The 16,062-nt window shown below is 52.9% G+C and overlaps 1 long non-coding RNA gene across 3 annotated transcripts in view; it reads right to left on the reverse strand.

Moving 5' to 3' along the window:
• Positions 1-16,062, reverse strand: part of LOC102165464 (uncharacterized) — a 186,482-nt gene that overhangs the window by 34,458 nt on the left and 135,962 nt on the right. The window lies entirely within an intron of this gene.

A 16,062-nucleotide genomic window follows, 5' to 3' on the forward strand; every position in this document is an offset into this window, starting at 1 on the left:
AAATAATATTTACCATCTTGTCTTTCTAGATTTTAGCACTATTTTTTCCCCTGCATATTCTTCCAAGCATAAACATACACAGGCTTCTATAGACACACAAGAATGTTTTTCTTACTAAGAAGATTATATAACACATAAGGTTTTTCAATCAATCGTCTGAAAGCACTTTCTCATGTTGAGGAATATAAATACATTTTCACAGCCCCCACTTTAAGAGCTGCCTGGAATTCTACTGCGTATGTATACGTGTGTGTGTGTTTATGTAACCATTCCCATTGCCAGACGGATGGTTATTTGGGTTGTTTCATAGTTAAAATGTTTGTCTTCAGCAGAATCATAGTGAACATACTCATGTTCACTTCTTTTCTTTTTCTTTAGGATAAATCACAAGACTTGGAATTGCTCGAAGGGAAAGCACTCTTTCCATAAAGACTCAGGATCTGCACAAAGATAGTGCCAGGTCACCTCCTTTCCAGCAGAGCGTCTGACTGAACGCCAGTGTTCCCACATCCTCACACTTAGGCTTTCCGTCTTTGTCAAATGGGTATGTTGCCTCTCCTGTGTGTGTGTGTGTGTGTGTGAGTGAGAGAGAGAGTGTGAGTAAGGGCTTTTGCAAGGTGCTTCCAGAGGCTTTCAGCTGCTGCTACAGACCATCATCAAGCCTAAGACCCAGGAAAAGGTGAGGCTGAGGACTCTATTTCATAACAAACCTTTTTTGTTTGTCTTTTTGCCTTTTCTAGAGCTGCTTCCCGCGGCATATGGAGGTTCCCAGGCTAGGGGTTGAATCAGAGCTGCAGCCACCGGCCTACGCCAGAGCCACAGCAACGCGGGATCCGAGCCGCGTCTGTACCTACACCACAGCTCACGGCAATGCCAGATCCTTAACCCACTGAGCAAGGGCAGGGATCGAACCCACAACCTCATGGTTCCTAGTCGGATTCGTTAACCACTGCGCCACGGCGGGAACTCCACAAGCCTTTTTTTAAAGGGCTGGCTCACATTGATTGTGGTCACTGTGTGCCAGGCACAGCGCCAAGTGCTTTGTGGCACGATTGTCCCTTAGTTCTGGAAGCCTGTGACCCTTTCCCCACCCAGCAACCAGAGGGCCTCTTCCAAAGTGTCAATCGCCGATACTGAGAAAGTGATTCAGGTGAAGTTTGCGGATGGCCCCTCCTATCACAGAGCCAGCCCTACACCATGCTCTGACTCTGGAAACACACATACCATCTGCAAATTATTCTTGTGCTAAAACCAAATCTAATTCAGACCACGCTGGAGTTCCCTGGCGACGCCACGGTGAAGGACCAGGTGTTGTCTCTGCTGTGGCGCAGGTGTGACCCCTGGCTCAGGAACTTCTGCAGACCGAGGGCACAGCCAAAAAAATAAATAAAAAATATAAAGGGACAAGATGGCGGCGGCGAAGGCCTTAAACTCACTTTCTCTCATGAAAACACCAAAATTACAACTAACTGCTGCCAACAACCATCAACAAAATAGACTGGAAACTACCAATAAAAGACATCCTACACCCAGAGACAAAGAAAAAGCCACACTGAAATGGTACGGGGGCACCTTCATGAAACAAGCAAGACGGGCGACCCACAGACTGGCAAACAACTGTCTTGCAGAGGGTCCCCCTCGGGGGTCCTAGCCACCAGGGGTCCCGCACCAGGAGGAGGAGCCCCCAGAGCATTTGGCGTTGAAGGCCGGCGGGGCTTGTGTGCAGGGACGGGGGAACAGCCTCTTCTCTTGCAGGGCACACAGAAGCTTTCCTGTGCGCTGGGCCCCGGGCACGGCAGCTGCTCCCTAGGTGTCTGGGTCAGACCTACCTGCCGTCTTAGAGGGTCTCCTGGGAAAGCAGAGGTGGCTGTCCCTCGTGGTGGGGCAGGAGGTGAGAGACAGAGGCCCCGGGGATAACCGTCAGTTGCCATTTTGGAGAAATCTGGCCCCACCCATCAGGGCTGAGAAACCCCAGACCCAACAGCAAAGCGGGTGGGCACACGGGCCCACCTGCCAGCAAACCAGCTGCCCAAACACAGCTGCCCCCAATCGCACCCAGAGTCGAAGCCTCGTGACAACCTTCGATGCCACATCCCTGTGATGCCGTCCGAACGGCCTGTCACCCACTTTCCAATATTATATAATTTTAAATGAACGCTACGAGGCCCACGTTGGAAAAAAAGAGTATAACGCTTTTTAACGTCACGCTCTTTCTTACAGAAACGCTGGAATTAGGTCAATGACGTCCACCATCCACGTGACAAAACACCTCGAGGTCGCCATGCGGGCACAGCAGACATGAGCTTATCTAGCTGGGACGTGGTCCTGGTAGGTCGTCACGTGAAGAAAAAGCAGGTTACGCATAGGTATGTAGGCGGTGACGCCATCCTTTTGGTAACGAATCATATACGAGTAAAAATGATCTGCAATCACACGTCTTTCTATATTCACATCCAGTCTTTCTAGACAGGCGGGTGAAATTTTTTATCTTGTACATTTCTCCAGATTCTTCTGATGGCCAATGTGTTGGTTTTAACAAGAAAAAAGGCAATTTCATGAGAGCAACCAACACCAAAATTATTGAAAGTGCCTAACAGGCGTCCAGAACACACTTATTAGCCTTCGACACTTTCCGTGTCCGAGTCCTGTCGTTATCTTCTCCGCGGGCTGAGTGATGATTGGGGAGCCCGGGGTCTGGGAGTGCAGGTGCTTGACCCAGGGTGACCCGGCTAATGGGAGGCGGCGCAGGCATTTGGACCAGTCCTCTGACCCCACATCGTATGCCTTTTGGCTTCACTGGTCATTATATAACCTGTTCGTCCCGAGTTCTCCTCCTCCTCTGCCTTCTGGTGGCAAAATTCCCCAGCAACCTGGTCATCTTATGCCCATCTCTTCCAGCATGCGTCAAGAGGACTTTGAGAAGTTCCAGCCCATGGACCTCTTCAGGAAGGACCCAAATGCACCTGCAGGGACAGACCACACACCCCCTCTGGCCCGCCACTAACCAGCCTGTGAGTGGGTTCCACAAATTATAAACTAGCAAGGAGGAGCTCCCATCATGGTGCAGTGGAAATGAATCTGACTAGGAACCATGAGGTTGCGGGTTCGATCCCTGGCCTTGCTCAGTGGGCTAAGGATCCGGCGTTGCTGTGAGCTGTGGTGTAGGTTGCAGACGAGGCTTGGATCTGGCCTTGGTGTGGCTCTGGCGTAAGGTGGCAGCTACAGCTCCAATTAGACCACTAGCCTGGGAACCTCCATATGCCGAGGGTGTGGCCCTAAAAAGACAAAAGATAAAATAAAATAATAAAATAAATAAACTAGCAAGGATGCTTAACAGCACCCCCAGGAGCCCCTGCTCCCTGCTTGTAGCCTCTCAAAAGAGATACTCCTTCCACCCACCCCAGGGTGGGGTCTCCCTCTGAGCCCTCCTTCTGCATAAAGGCCCTGTGTTCTGGGGAGATGGGGCTTGGCCATCAGTCGGATGCCAGCTTGAATTCTGAGGCCGCCTGTTGGAGTGTTGCCTCTGGGTGACTTGTGAAGCCTCACTGAGCCTGTTTCCTCCCTGGGATAATGGAGCTACTCGCTGCTCCCGTTTGCTGGAGGCAGCAGTATCTAAGGATCCCTGGGATCCACCAGCAATCCTGGCAAGAACCTCTCCACCCTTGGTACCAGTGGTCAACACTTTGCTCAGTCTCTGGTGACACCTACTGGTGCCTGGCCCATGTGGGGGAGGAAAGCCTGAGACATGGAATCACAGGGTGATGGGAGCTGGAGCTTGTGACACCCCAGTGTGACAGCTGATGATAACAACCGCACCCCTACAGCTGGGATCACCCCCTCCCACGCTAGCACCCCAAGAACCACTCTGCAATTCAGCAGCGAGGGCATCTTTGAAAAGATAAGTGGAGGTAAAAAGCCTGCTTGCTCAAAGTCTGCCTGTGGCTTCCCCTTATGCTTAGGAAGAATCAAAGCTCAGTGCCTCAGTGACAAGACCCCACATGGCCTGGCCTCTGGCCGTGTCCCCTTACCTCCGGCCCTTCCCCCGTGCATGCTCTCTGATCCGGGACCCACAGAAGCCCTCGCTGGTCCTTCTGCTTTGGACATTCTTATCTTCAGGCTCATTTCCATCCTAGGGTCTCTGCTCATGGGCTGCCTCCCCCAGGGCTGCTCTAGTGTGTGGCCTCTGCCCCAAGCCCAGGCCCGCATCACTCTGCTTAGTCCCCAGAAGCAGCCATCAATTCAAGAAGGGAATAAAGACACGGGTGATGGCAGTTGCTAGCTATGTCCATCTCTCCCACTAGAACGAGAGCCCCAGGAGGGCAGGGACCCACTCTCTCTGCTCCTGCACACGTGGAAGCAGGTGCAAACTCTTAGCCGATGTTCACGGCTTAGCCTCAGTGAGGGACCCCGAGACAGGACATCCAGCATCTCCCTCCATCGCAAGGCCCAGCAGCCACCCAAGTACAGGTGCCTCCGGCCGGTCTCCCGTATGGGCCTGTTTGGAAAGAAAACTGGGGGGGGGGGGGCAGGCAGAGAAGCTCCAGCCTTGATTTCTCACCAGCCCCTGACACCCATCCTGTCCTGACTAGTTAGCTGGTCAAGGGCTATTTCTGACTTGCCCCCCTCACCCCCCAAGCCCCGTGCATTCCCCAGATCAGGGCAAACCAGTGTACACCAGTCCACATGTCCTGCATTTATCAGAACTGGAACCGGAGTCTGACGGGACCCCTGGGAGAAGGCAGCAGAGGGGTCACTCTCCCACGTGATGGGGTCAGCCCAGGCCAGAGACTCAGTCTCGCTGCCCACCTTAAACCTCTTCCCAGTGCCAGGGATGTAAACCCCTGCTCGGAAAAGAACCAGGACCACGCAGTGAGAGAGCTCGTGGTCCTTGTGCAGCAGCAGGCCGGGGGCACACGGATGCCGATTTTCACAAGGGGGCTGCAGGGGACGGGATGCGCCCCCAGGGGTCGATCAGTCACGTGACATGAGGCGAGTCCTGGACCTGGCCTATGGCAGCCTGACTGAAGGAAGCACCTTCCTGGCCACACGTGGAGGGGACAGCCCTGCCCTTCGCCCGGCCCAGAGAGCAGGTGGACAGCCATGCACCTGGTGAGGACAGTGGCACTGCTGAGGGCCAGGGTTGGCTGGAACCTGCAGAGACAGAGCCCTGATGACCAAGACCCACCGGGCCCCTGGCTGACCTCAGGCAGGCCCAGGGCTTGGTCTTGCTCTCAGAAGCGCTGCCTTCTACTCCTCTTGCTGGACCTTTGCTTCCTCGGACAGAGACATCGAGGAGTCAGAGGGACGAGCATGACCTTTCCCCGTGGGCAACTCCCTTGCTGGCAATACCCTGCCTCTTCCCACAGGCCGCCTCTGAAGCCTTATGGGTCACCTCCAAATTACACCCAAACTCTGCATACACAGGCCCTCCTGCCAGCCTAGGGGACTTGAGCGGATGTGGCTCAGACAGGGGGAGGGACCTTGACCGTGAAGGCAGGCCAAGCGCTCCCATAAATTCCAGAGGTGGCCCCAGAGCAGCAGACCCCACCCGTGCCGTCAGCACGTACTCATGCAACACCCCCGCTGTGCGCCAGGCCCTGCTCCGGGTGCTGCCTTACATCGCTGACAAGAGAATGTAGAGGGGCAGGTCCTCGCCCTCGAAGGCTGTTTGGGGTGACGCTCAAGGCAGCACGTCCCCAACATGGAGGCAGAAATGCTCTCATTTGACAACCAAGCTGGTAAAATTGGGCACAATCTGTGTCTTCAGGATTGTGGTGAGGTTCCAATACCATAATGTGGCCATCGCGTGCAGTTTGGGGTAGCTCGCACGGGTAACTGATGGTGAACTAGAAGCTGAGAATCAGCGGCGCTCACGGCCTTTCCAAGTCTGAGGCTGTGAGTGAAGGGACCAGAGGGCGGCTTTTAAAACATGCTCCAGAAACGCCTCTGCCCCAGTGTGTTCCACGTTTTGGACTTTCAAGAAAGGTTGCATTGAAGGAAACCCGTTATGTCCCCGGCAATGCCCCTCCCCACCTCCCCAGCCCCCACAAAGAATGTTCAAATTGTGTGCCATCATCTGTAGGGAAAGCTGTCTGCGTGTGACTCAAGGGTCCTGGTTCTGATCCCAGCTCTGCCCTGTCCGGGGCCTGTGACTATGGCCAACTCACTTCCATTTTCTGGGAATCCGTTTCCCCAGACATCTAAAACCTTTGATCATTTCACTTGTCTGCTATGTGAGGACTGAATTCAGTGTCAACTGTATGCTTATCAGAAAGGAGCTGGCTCTGAAGTCAGGAGCCTGGTCCAAACACTGCCTCTGCCCCCCCAGCTGTGTGACAGTGGATAGACAACTTTCCCTCTCTGGGCCTCTCGTTTCATAGAAGAATGCTAAACTCCCGCATCGCCGTGAAAGTCAGTCGAGCCAAGGGAGCGGTTAAAGTGCGTCACCTCTTGGTGCAGAAAAATGTGACTTCCCTTCCCTTACCCTGTCTCCCCTGCCCCCTCCTTCGCAGGCTGCCTGGAGCTTCCTGAAGGCTGCCTGGGTGGCTGCACGGAGCTCTTTGCATGCGGGGAAAGTTCTGCAATTCTCTCCTCTCTTCCTTCTCTTTTGGTTCTCACCAAAGGGTTCTGAGAAGCCCCAGGCACACGATGATAATTCTGTGTCTGTCTTGCCATTCTCCTCTCAGCGGGGTGGAGATGCCCGGCTTCGCCCACCCAGCGCAGAAGCATTCTTCATGTGCCCTGTGCCTTTGACGCTGGACCACGCTGTGCACGCGCGCGTGGGAGGAGGCGGAGCTGTTGATAGCCAGCCGCCCGCAGGGCCAGCCCAGGGACCCTCTCCAGCCCTGCCCACCGTCCAGCTCTTGATGGGGCTGCTACACCTGTTGGCAGTGGGAAGGTGAGGATCCAGAAGGTAAGTTCTTCTCTGGTCCAGCCCCATGGGGGTGGGCGGGGGGTGGGGTCTACAAAAAACTCCCCCCAGGCCAGGGCTCTGGAATCTGCTGCTGAGAAGATTCTGAGTCAGGACACAGTCTCGCCTTCTTTCTTAGGAACAGAAAGAAAGGGAATCGGAAAATGTCTAGAGCGAGCCAACCAAGGGCTGCGCCAGACCGCGGCGTACTTTATCTTAATTTCCCCCAATTCGGAAAATTGCGGTCATTATCCCCATTTCTTGGGCATTTATACATGCCAGGTTAAAAACTATCCGCGTGTTACCCTTGTATAAAAAATTTAAACCCAGAGGCAATGCTTTTTGAGCCAACTCGAGAATGCAGATAAGCAAAAAGAAGGTAAAAATCACCCCACAGGCCACCACTGGTGGCATCGTCAAGTGCATTCTTCCGGACTCATTGTAGGAGTTCCGTGTAAGGGGGACTTCTGGAACTATACCGAGTTTGAATCCTGTTTCAACCACTTGCTGGCTGTTGACCTTGAGTAAGCCTCACTCTCAGCCTCAATTTTCTTACCCCAAAAGGACCATGTTAGGTGGGTATGCCGGGGAGATGGCACACATTCAGTTCCAGGTAACCACAATAAAGCAAGTCACGCAAATTTGTTCGGTTTCCCAGAGCCTATATCAAGTTTTGTTTGTCATACTGTAGTCTATTAAGTATGCAATGCGTTGTGTCTAAAAAGCATATATCTTAATCAAAAATACTTTATTGCTAAAACACTAGCCATCATCTGAGACGTCATTGAGTTGCTATAGCAACAAAGATGGCTGATGACAGATCACCCAAACGAATGTAACGGCAAAGTTTGAAATACAGCAAGACTTCCCCAAATGTGCCACAGAGACACGAGGTGAGCAAATGCTGCTGGAAAAATGGCGTTGACAGCCTTGCTCTGTGCAGGATCGCCACAAACCTTCAATTTGTAAAACATGCGATATTTGCAAGATGCAACAAGGCGAAACACAGCCCAGGGAGGTGTGCCCGCCTGTGTGCAGCACGGGAAGGCTGCAAGGGGCAAAGGGGGTGGGGGGCGATGCAAGTCAGCTGCTGGTTCGTGAGAGTTCTGTAAACCCAGCACAGGGATGTAGAAAGGCATCCACTCAGAATACTGTCTGAGCAGCTCCCAAGTAGCAGAGCTCATGCTAAGGACCAGGGCGTAGAGGGTGTGTGTGCGGCTTGAGTCTCAAATTTGGATTTGACCCTTCATTTCCCTTGTCCTTCTGTGGGTCTGGGTGAGAGAACTGCCGAGGGAAACTTCGCCTGAAGAAAGGGAGACTCTTCGTCCCTGTCAATGACTTTCCTGAGCTAAAGGGGGCCAACCCACCTCCCCATTCTCTGTGTGGGACCCCATGCCTAGCAAGCACCAAAGAAGTATGTGTTTGGCGAAGAAATGACCAAATGAGCAGGTTAATTCCGAGAGCAGTATTTGACGAAAACCTCTGAAGGAATGAGAGGACAAGTTCAAGTTCTCAAAGATCTCAGGCCACAGCAGAGCTGTCCAAGGGCAGAAGGGCAGGCAAACTAGTGTTCAGGTGCTTTCCGAGCCTGCTGTGTGATGTCAGGCAGTCCCACCACCCCAGAGCCTCTGCTTTCCCATCCGGACTGTTATGGGGGTCCTCTCTGAGCACGAGCCCCTGGTTGCTATTGTGTGGCCATTGCGATGATCATTTCTGACCCTCCTGCCCAGCTCCGGGTTGGCTGGCTGGCCTCAGAGGCAGGGAGGCACTGTGCCGTGTGTCTGCTGTGGGTCTGATTCATCTCTCTCCTCCTCCTTCCTCTGCCCACTTGGAATGTCATCAGCATCTGTGGTTAGCTGCACTCAGCAGCGGCTGGTGTCAGGTGATGGATGGGCGGTGATTGCTTCCTGTCTGGTACCCAGCAGGGCCATCCGGGCATCCTTCCCTGGCTTCGACGGGTCCTGCTGATCCCCTGCCTACTCTCCAGCTTGTGTACTGAACGCATCTGAATTTTAAAATATGACTCTGCACTTGGCAGAGTTTATGTAAAACACAGCTCCTCTCCCATTTAACCTCCAAACATTCTTCTAAAATTTGTGCAGTGAGAGAGGAAATCTGCCCCCTGTGACGGCTGTGGTCTGGAAAGTACCAACCAACCCAGAGGCATCCCTCTTGGTGTTGGCGCTGTCAGTGCTGTCTGACTCTTGGAAGAATATCCAGACAACTCAGAAATGGGAACCAAGGCGGGGTCACGGGCAGGGCGTGGTTGTCCGCTCTGCAGAAAGACTGAAGACCAGGTACCTGAAGTCACCCTTGGACAGAGACACCCCGAGCTATTCTATAACCCCTCCCACCTACGCCACACACACCCTCCCATGTTGCCACCGAGGACCCTGGGACCCAGGTAAAGCAGCTTGCCACAGGTCACATGGCTGATGCCAGATGCTGGAGGAGAGCCGTGCCTCACAGCTGCAAGAGAACTTTCCTCAGAGCAGCAGCTGAGAACACACACCTGACATCTGCTTGATTGCTTCTAGTAACGCGGGGCTCACTCCCAAGTGGAGGTGCCTTTTCCACCTCCAGGATTCCAGAGGGCTTCGGTCATACAAGATCAGAGGGAAACTAAATGTGTAGAGAAAACAATGGACCGAGACAAAGATACCTCCTAGCGGGCAAGCTTACGGTGAGCAGTAGTTTCCCTTTTATCCCTCGTATTCACAGGAGAAAAATCAAGAATTCACATACCTGGAGTTCCCACTGTGGCACAACAGGATCAGTAGTGTCTTGGGAGTGCTGGGACACAGGTTCAATCCCCGGCCTGGCACAGAGGGTTAAGGATCCAGTGTCACAGCAGCTGCGGCTTAGGTCAGATCGGATCCCTGGCCGTGGAACTCCATATGCCACAGGGTGGCCAAAAAAGAGAAAAAAAAAAATCACACACCATTTACTTGGGTATATTTTTTTTCCTGACCCAGATGTTAATTTTATCTGGATTTAGCATCAATAGCCCTCTGCTCATGTTCATCTTTGTCAGAAGTGATTATAAAGCACTTTCTTTGTCGTGGGAGCTGTAACTCACACCGGTGGACCATGTTGAGGAAAGGCCGTGTTTTCTATTCGGGTTTCTATACACGGTTTCGTCTTAGCTTGGACCCCCCGGCCCCCCCACCCCACAGGGACCCTCGATGATGCTCCAGGTCCCTGCGGCTTCTGAATCCAAGTGGTGCACAGGCCTGTGCATTTCTCTCCCCCCAGGATGTGGGAACCGAGCAAACGGCCTCAGCTCGCTTGGGGAATGAAGGACCAGCAGCCATAACTGTAACCATGTGACCTGGCCTTGCAGGACCTTCCCTCCTGGAGACCGGGCCTCTCTTGTAGTTGACAGGTTTGGGGGTTCAACACGGCTTCAATGCAAAAACTGGGCAAGAGATTTTGACTTTCCATGGGGGTGGCTAACCCCAATCTTAGGCGCATCCATCCTTGATCTTCTGTGATCAAATATATTAAGCAATAGTTCTGCTAATGGCCCATCTCTCTGGCCCCCAACATGGTGTAGCCTTAACGCCATCTTCAGAGATTCCTGCAGGTCAGGCAGCCCTGTGCCCTTCCCGACTCACAGCCCTTTGCTGCTCAGCTGACTACTGAAGGCTGGTGCTGGCCCAGCCTCCACTGCCCTGGGAGCCTCTCATGTCCACTGCCGCGGGCAGCCTGCATCTGTACCAGGTTCCCGCAGCCTACCGTGGACGGCGCCGCCCAGGTGGTGAGGGGTCCCCCAGCCTTGCTGACAACCAGGACCCCTGTGGAAAGTCGCCAGCCCACAGAAGTCCAAGTCTCCAGGACCAGCCCCCCATCACACCCACTTCTCTCGGCCTTTGATCGCCCCCCCCTCGTCCGTCTGTCACGGTGGTTTGGTGTCTCTGTGACATGGAGGTGGTCTGTCATTTCTTCCAAGCTCCCTGTGGCCTTCCCGCGGGATCTTAGAATCAGGCCCCAAGGCCCCCCCAGGGGGGTTAAATTCGTCTTTAGCCTTGTTATCTGTCTTCTCAATCCAGCACCCCTGGCATGTCTTCAGGGTTCCTGCTGACACAGGAGAGCCCCCTCTGCAGCCCTTTGGAGTCCTGTGTTCAATCTTGCCCTTCAGCTCTGGGTTCTACCCTAGCAGTGGGTCTGGGGGCCAGGAGTCGTGGGGCACCCACCTGGAAGGCAAACATCTTCCTGTAGGGAGCTCTCTCTTCTTCCTATAGGGGGGTCCCTGGTGCAGCTGGGCTGCTTTTTCAGGGACGGACTGTTCGGGGTTCTGAGTACATCCGCCCGATGTCCCCACGTCCCAGGATCAACCCCGAGCCCTTCCTCAGCTGGGCCTCCGCGTTGTCAGGGGGTCATCTAGGCAGATTTGACCCTGATGCAAGGAAGCCTGGATGAAGCCCAGTGTCTGGTCATCTGCCCATCTGCCAGGCGCAAAGTGATGGTGAGCCTTCCACGCTGCCAGGAAGGCCTCTGACCCCCGCTCTGCTTCGTGGGGCATTGACCTGCCCAAGCCTGTTCCTCTCCCTTCAGCGCATCGGCTTCTCCCAGCACCAGCCACATACCTTCAGTTTTGTTCATGACTGTTTCTCCCGCCCGTGCACACCTGTCCCCCTGCACGCCATCCCCTTTGACCACAGGTGACACCCTTAGCTTCCGTGTCCCCTAGAGCCTGCCAGGAGCCATACTCCTCATGAGATTGGGGTGTCCCAGTGGCCACCCCCCCACCAGAAGCCCGTCTTAGCCTGCCTCCTGGAGCAACCCTCCTGGGTTGCGTCCTCTAGAAGCAGAGCAGCCTGAGGTAGGGATTTACTGAGGAAGAGCTCCGTAGCCAACAATTTGCAAACTCTTGGTGGAAAAAAGAAAACCACATCAGCAGACTATAGACTGACTAGAACAAGGCTGAGCCAGGATATAAACGCAGGGGCTGTGTTGATCCCAAGGAGGCGTCCAGGCTTCCGGCTCAGAAAACAAAGTCCATCACGGTGCTGCTCAGCGAGCTGGGCAACCACACGCAGAACTGCCCTGGGACCTGGAGGAGGCACTGAGGCCCGCAGTTTCTCACCTGCGGCGCCGCTAGACCCTTCCAGCACATTCCTCCTCCCAACCTCCTTCCTACAGATATGCCACTAGGTGGTCTTCCTAAAACCCTCGACCATCATAAAGCTATCTCCTAACTGACCAGGCCTCTTATGCACACCATGCTCCTTAATTCAACTAAAGGTCCCACTCTGCCAAAAAAAAAAAAAAAAAAATTAAAAATAAGTAAATAAATCACGTTTAGCAGCATTGCAACACCTGCTGAGGCCAAAAAGAACGATACTTGATTTTGCTTATGGTATTCTCTTTGGTCTCTGTGCTCCTTCTGGCTTTGTCCACCTGGTGAACTCTTATTCATCCCTCAAAGCCCAGCTCAAATGCTACCCACTTAACCACACTGATCACACCGTATCATGATTAAGCACACATCTCCAGCTCTCTCCCCATCCAGCATATAAGAAGCTCAAGTGCAGCATCTTCTCAGCTCCAAGCTTTCACCTCTGTGGACTGAGGGCCTAGCAGAGCAACTTCAGACCCATTAGTTGAATGCATGTGTGAATAAATACATAAAACACGGATGAGTGCTTGAAAGGATGACATAGGAATAGATATAAGCATGAGTACATGAAAGAATGCATGGATTTGTTTGCTACATTTCTAGGTTTGAAACAGTTCAGATTCCCAATCATTCTTTTCCTGGATTTTGAACTTAGCCCTAAGGTGTGAAGAGGGCCCAATGAAAAGTCTAGGTGGTGATTAGCTAGAAACAGGACTCTCAGATTCTGAATCCACTATGGTGACTAGGCAGCCAGATGAGCCCAGAAGTGCCCCCCACCCTCACCCCCTCCGCCCCAGAGCACAGAGGCTCCCAGGAAATCACAAAGCTAGCGGGCATCCATCCACGTGCAGAGAGGGAGTCCTGTCTACACAGCACAGAGGGCCTGTCTGATCCACAACCCACTCTCATTATACTCCAATCAGAGAAAGCTCCACCCAGGTTGGGGCTGCACCGAGGGGACAAAAGCCTCTTCCTGTCAACCTGAATACAATTGTGGTACCTCACACCAGCCAGAATGGCCATCTTCAAAAGTCTACCAACAATAAATGCTGGAAAAAAAGGGAACCCTCTCACACTCTTGGTAGCAATGTAAATTGGTGCAACCACTACGGCAAACAGCATGGAAGTTCCTCAAAAAACTGAAATTAGAACTACCTTATGATCCAGCAATCTCACTCCTGGGCATCTATCTGGAGAAAACCATAATTCAAAAAGATGCACGCACCCCACTGTCCACTGAAGCACTATATACAACAGCTAAGACACGGAAGCAACCTGAATGTCCATCAACAGAGGAGTGGAAACAGATGACCTGGTACATGCATATGCAATGGAGTAACTACTCCGCCATACAAAAGAACAAAATAATGCCATCTGCAGCAACACGGATGGACCTAGAGAGGTCAGACAGTGAAAGACAAACATCATATATCACTTATACCTGGAATCTAAAAAAAAAGGATACAAATGAACTTAATTGCAGAACAGAAACAGACTCACTGACTTTGAAAACCTTATGGATGCCAAAGGGGACGGCTGGGGTGGGAGGGATGGACTGGGGCTTTGGGACTGGCATTTGCACACGGAGGTCTACGGAATGACTGGCCAGCGGGGACCTGCTGTAGAGCCCTGGGAACTCCACCCAGTGTGCCCTGACCATCTCTGAATTCTGGAAAGAATCTAAAAGAATGGGTGTGTGTACATCAATCGCTTTGTTGTACAGCAGGAATTATCACAACCTTGTCAATAACTGCGCCTCAGTAACATCTTTAAAGATGGAAATAAACATAATTGTATTACAAAGGCAGCTTTTCTAGACTGAATGGCATCCAGTCCCAGGAAGCATTTACATTCAGTTGTTTCTAGGATACAGCTGAGGCCATTAGAAGAATTTCCGTGGCCTGGAACATAAAGATAGGAGTTTTCCTGTTGGAGGAGAAAAATACTGGGCTGGGGAACGCGGAGAAACAGACCTTGACCTGGGCCCTGCTGCCCACCTGCCCTGGGGCCTGCCCTTCCTTTGATCACATGAGGGCAACGAGCCTCAGTTTCCCCACCGACAAACCCGTCTCTGTGGGTGTGCAAGCCTTGGTGGCCTCATGAGGGCCCATGCCTGGGAGTGCCCTTTGTGGCTCAGCGGTTAAAGGACCTGAATTGGATCCATGAGGATGCGGGTTTGATCCCTGGCCTTGCTCAGTGCGTCGGGGATCCAGTGTTGCCTGTGAGCTGTGGTGTAGGTCGCAGACACAGCTCAGATCCCACGTGGCTGTGGCTGTGGCTGTGGGGTAGGCCGGCCCCTGAAGCGCTGATTCGACCCCTAGCCTGGGAATTTCCATATGCCACAAGCGTGGACCTAAAAAAAAAGGGGGGGTGGCCATGCCTGGTTTAATACCCTGCCGTCGCCTTCCTGAAATTTTCTTTGACCTTGTGTTTTGTAACTGAAGTCCCATGGGCCAAGGGGGCTGGTGTGTCAGTAGAGGAGCTTGATGTGTCCACTGTCCCTGCGGCCCCAAGGGCCCAGAATCCTGGGGGACCCTTCGCAGAGGAGACCTCAGTGAGCCCAAAGCCAGCACGAGGCAGGCACGTCCCCTCTCCAGCCGAGCAAATGGGCGCTGGTGGCCCCAAGAAGCCACACCCTCTCCTGGGACCAGAACTTGACACACCCAAGATGACAGCAGCCTGCTGAGACACAGCCAGGGCCCAGGACCCTACCACAGACTTTCTTCCCAAGTTGCAGTCCTGCGTCTGTCACCCACTTACACTGAAAACGAGGACACCCCTAGTTCTTCTCTCGGTGTCCTTCCTGACAGAGGACAGTAAACAAAACTGAAGAGTGTTTTGAATATGAGCATAAAAGGAATGAAATAAAAACACGCGAGTTAATTTTAGGCAGCGGTTTCGTCTGCTGGTGAGAAGGCATCTCACACGCATCTCTGGAGCTCGCGACACCAGCTGTGCGACTCGCGTGATCCCGCGTTTGAGCTACACGCTGACATCTGCATTTCAAACTAGCGTCGCACGTTACAGAAAAAGTGAAATTCAAGCCAATAACTTAGTTTTAGCTTTTCTTTACCTAGAATGACATTAAAAAGCAACTGACAAACACCATAACAGGAGGAATCTCAGAAGAAAAAGAGCTTCATTTTAGCATGTGTCCTGACACTTCTTTCCCCAGTTTTGTTTTGTTTTTTTTTTTCATTTTAAACAAGGGGCCCCATGTTTTTGTTTTTGTTTTTTAACTGGGCCCTGAAAATGATGTAATTGGTCGTCCTGCTACTGGTACAAACAGCGGGTCAAGTTAGAGTCCACTCAAATTATTTAGTTCCACGATTTTAATTACTAAACCTCTCACAACTTGTGTAAAGTGCTAATTATTTCAAGTACAAATGTAGATATGGTACAAGTCTCAGATTTAACCCCCACACTCCGGATTCTTATTAGTCTTCTTATTACACGGCCCACGAGCCCGCAGTTCTAATCCACTCCGCTGCCCCAGGCACTGTCGGGATCAAGTCCCCAGGATCCCACCGGTGCTTCTTTGATGATCTCCCAAAGGCTCCTTTCCAGACCTGCCTTGCTCACGCCACACCCAGCGGGCAGGGCGGCATCTCGCGGCCGGGCTCTGCTTATGCCTCCTGCCCCCTCCCCATGGATCCTGTCTGGAGGGGGTGGGAGTAAAGCACCCCCACAGGGCCAAGGGTCCAGACTGATGGGGCGCAGACACCCCCTCCCCCACATCATCCATCCTCAGGCACTTTGCCGCCCCCCACACCCGCCGAGAGTTCCTGCCACCCGGAAACAGCCGCTATTTCCAGGAGGAACCTGGCTCGCTCAGACCCTCAGAGCCTTTGCACACGTTCACGCTGCTGCACGGCGCCCTCCTTTACCCGAGCAGCGGTGACCTAGCCTTTCAAATTCAGATCGGGCCTGGACTCCTCCAGGAATCCCTCCCTGACTTCTCGGCTGGGTGAGGAAAGCAGCCCGTGTGTTCCTACGGCAGTCGGGACACCTTGATAATTGCCCTATTGTA

The sequence above is a fragment of the Sus scrofa genome, chromosome 4 (assembly GCF_054392235.1).
Source record: "Sus scrofa isolate SSC_HxYL_T2T_F1_AM1 chromosome 4, Sscrofa_HxYL_maternal_Yorkshire_Landrace_v2.0, whole genome shotgun sequence".
Taxonomy (NCBI): domain Eukaryota; kingdom Metazoa; phylum Chordata; class Mammalia; order Artiodactyla; family Suidae; genus Sus; species Sus scrofa.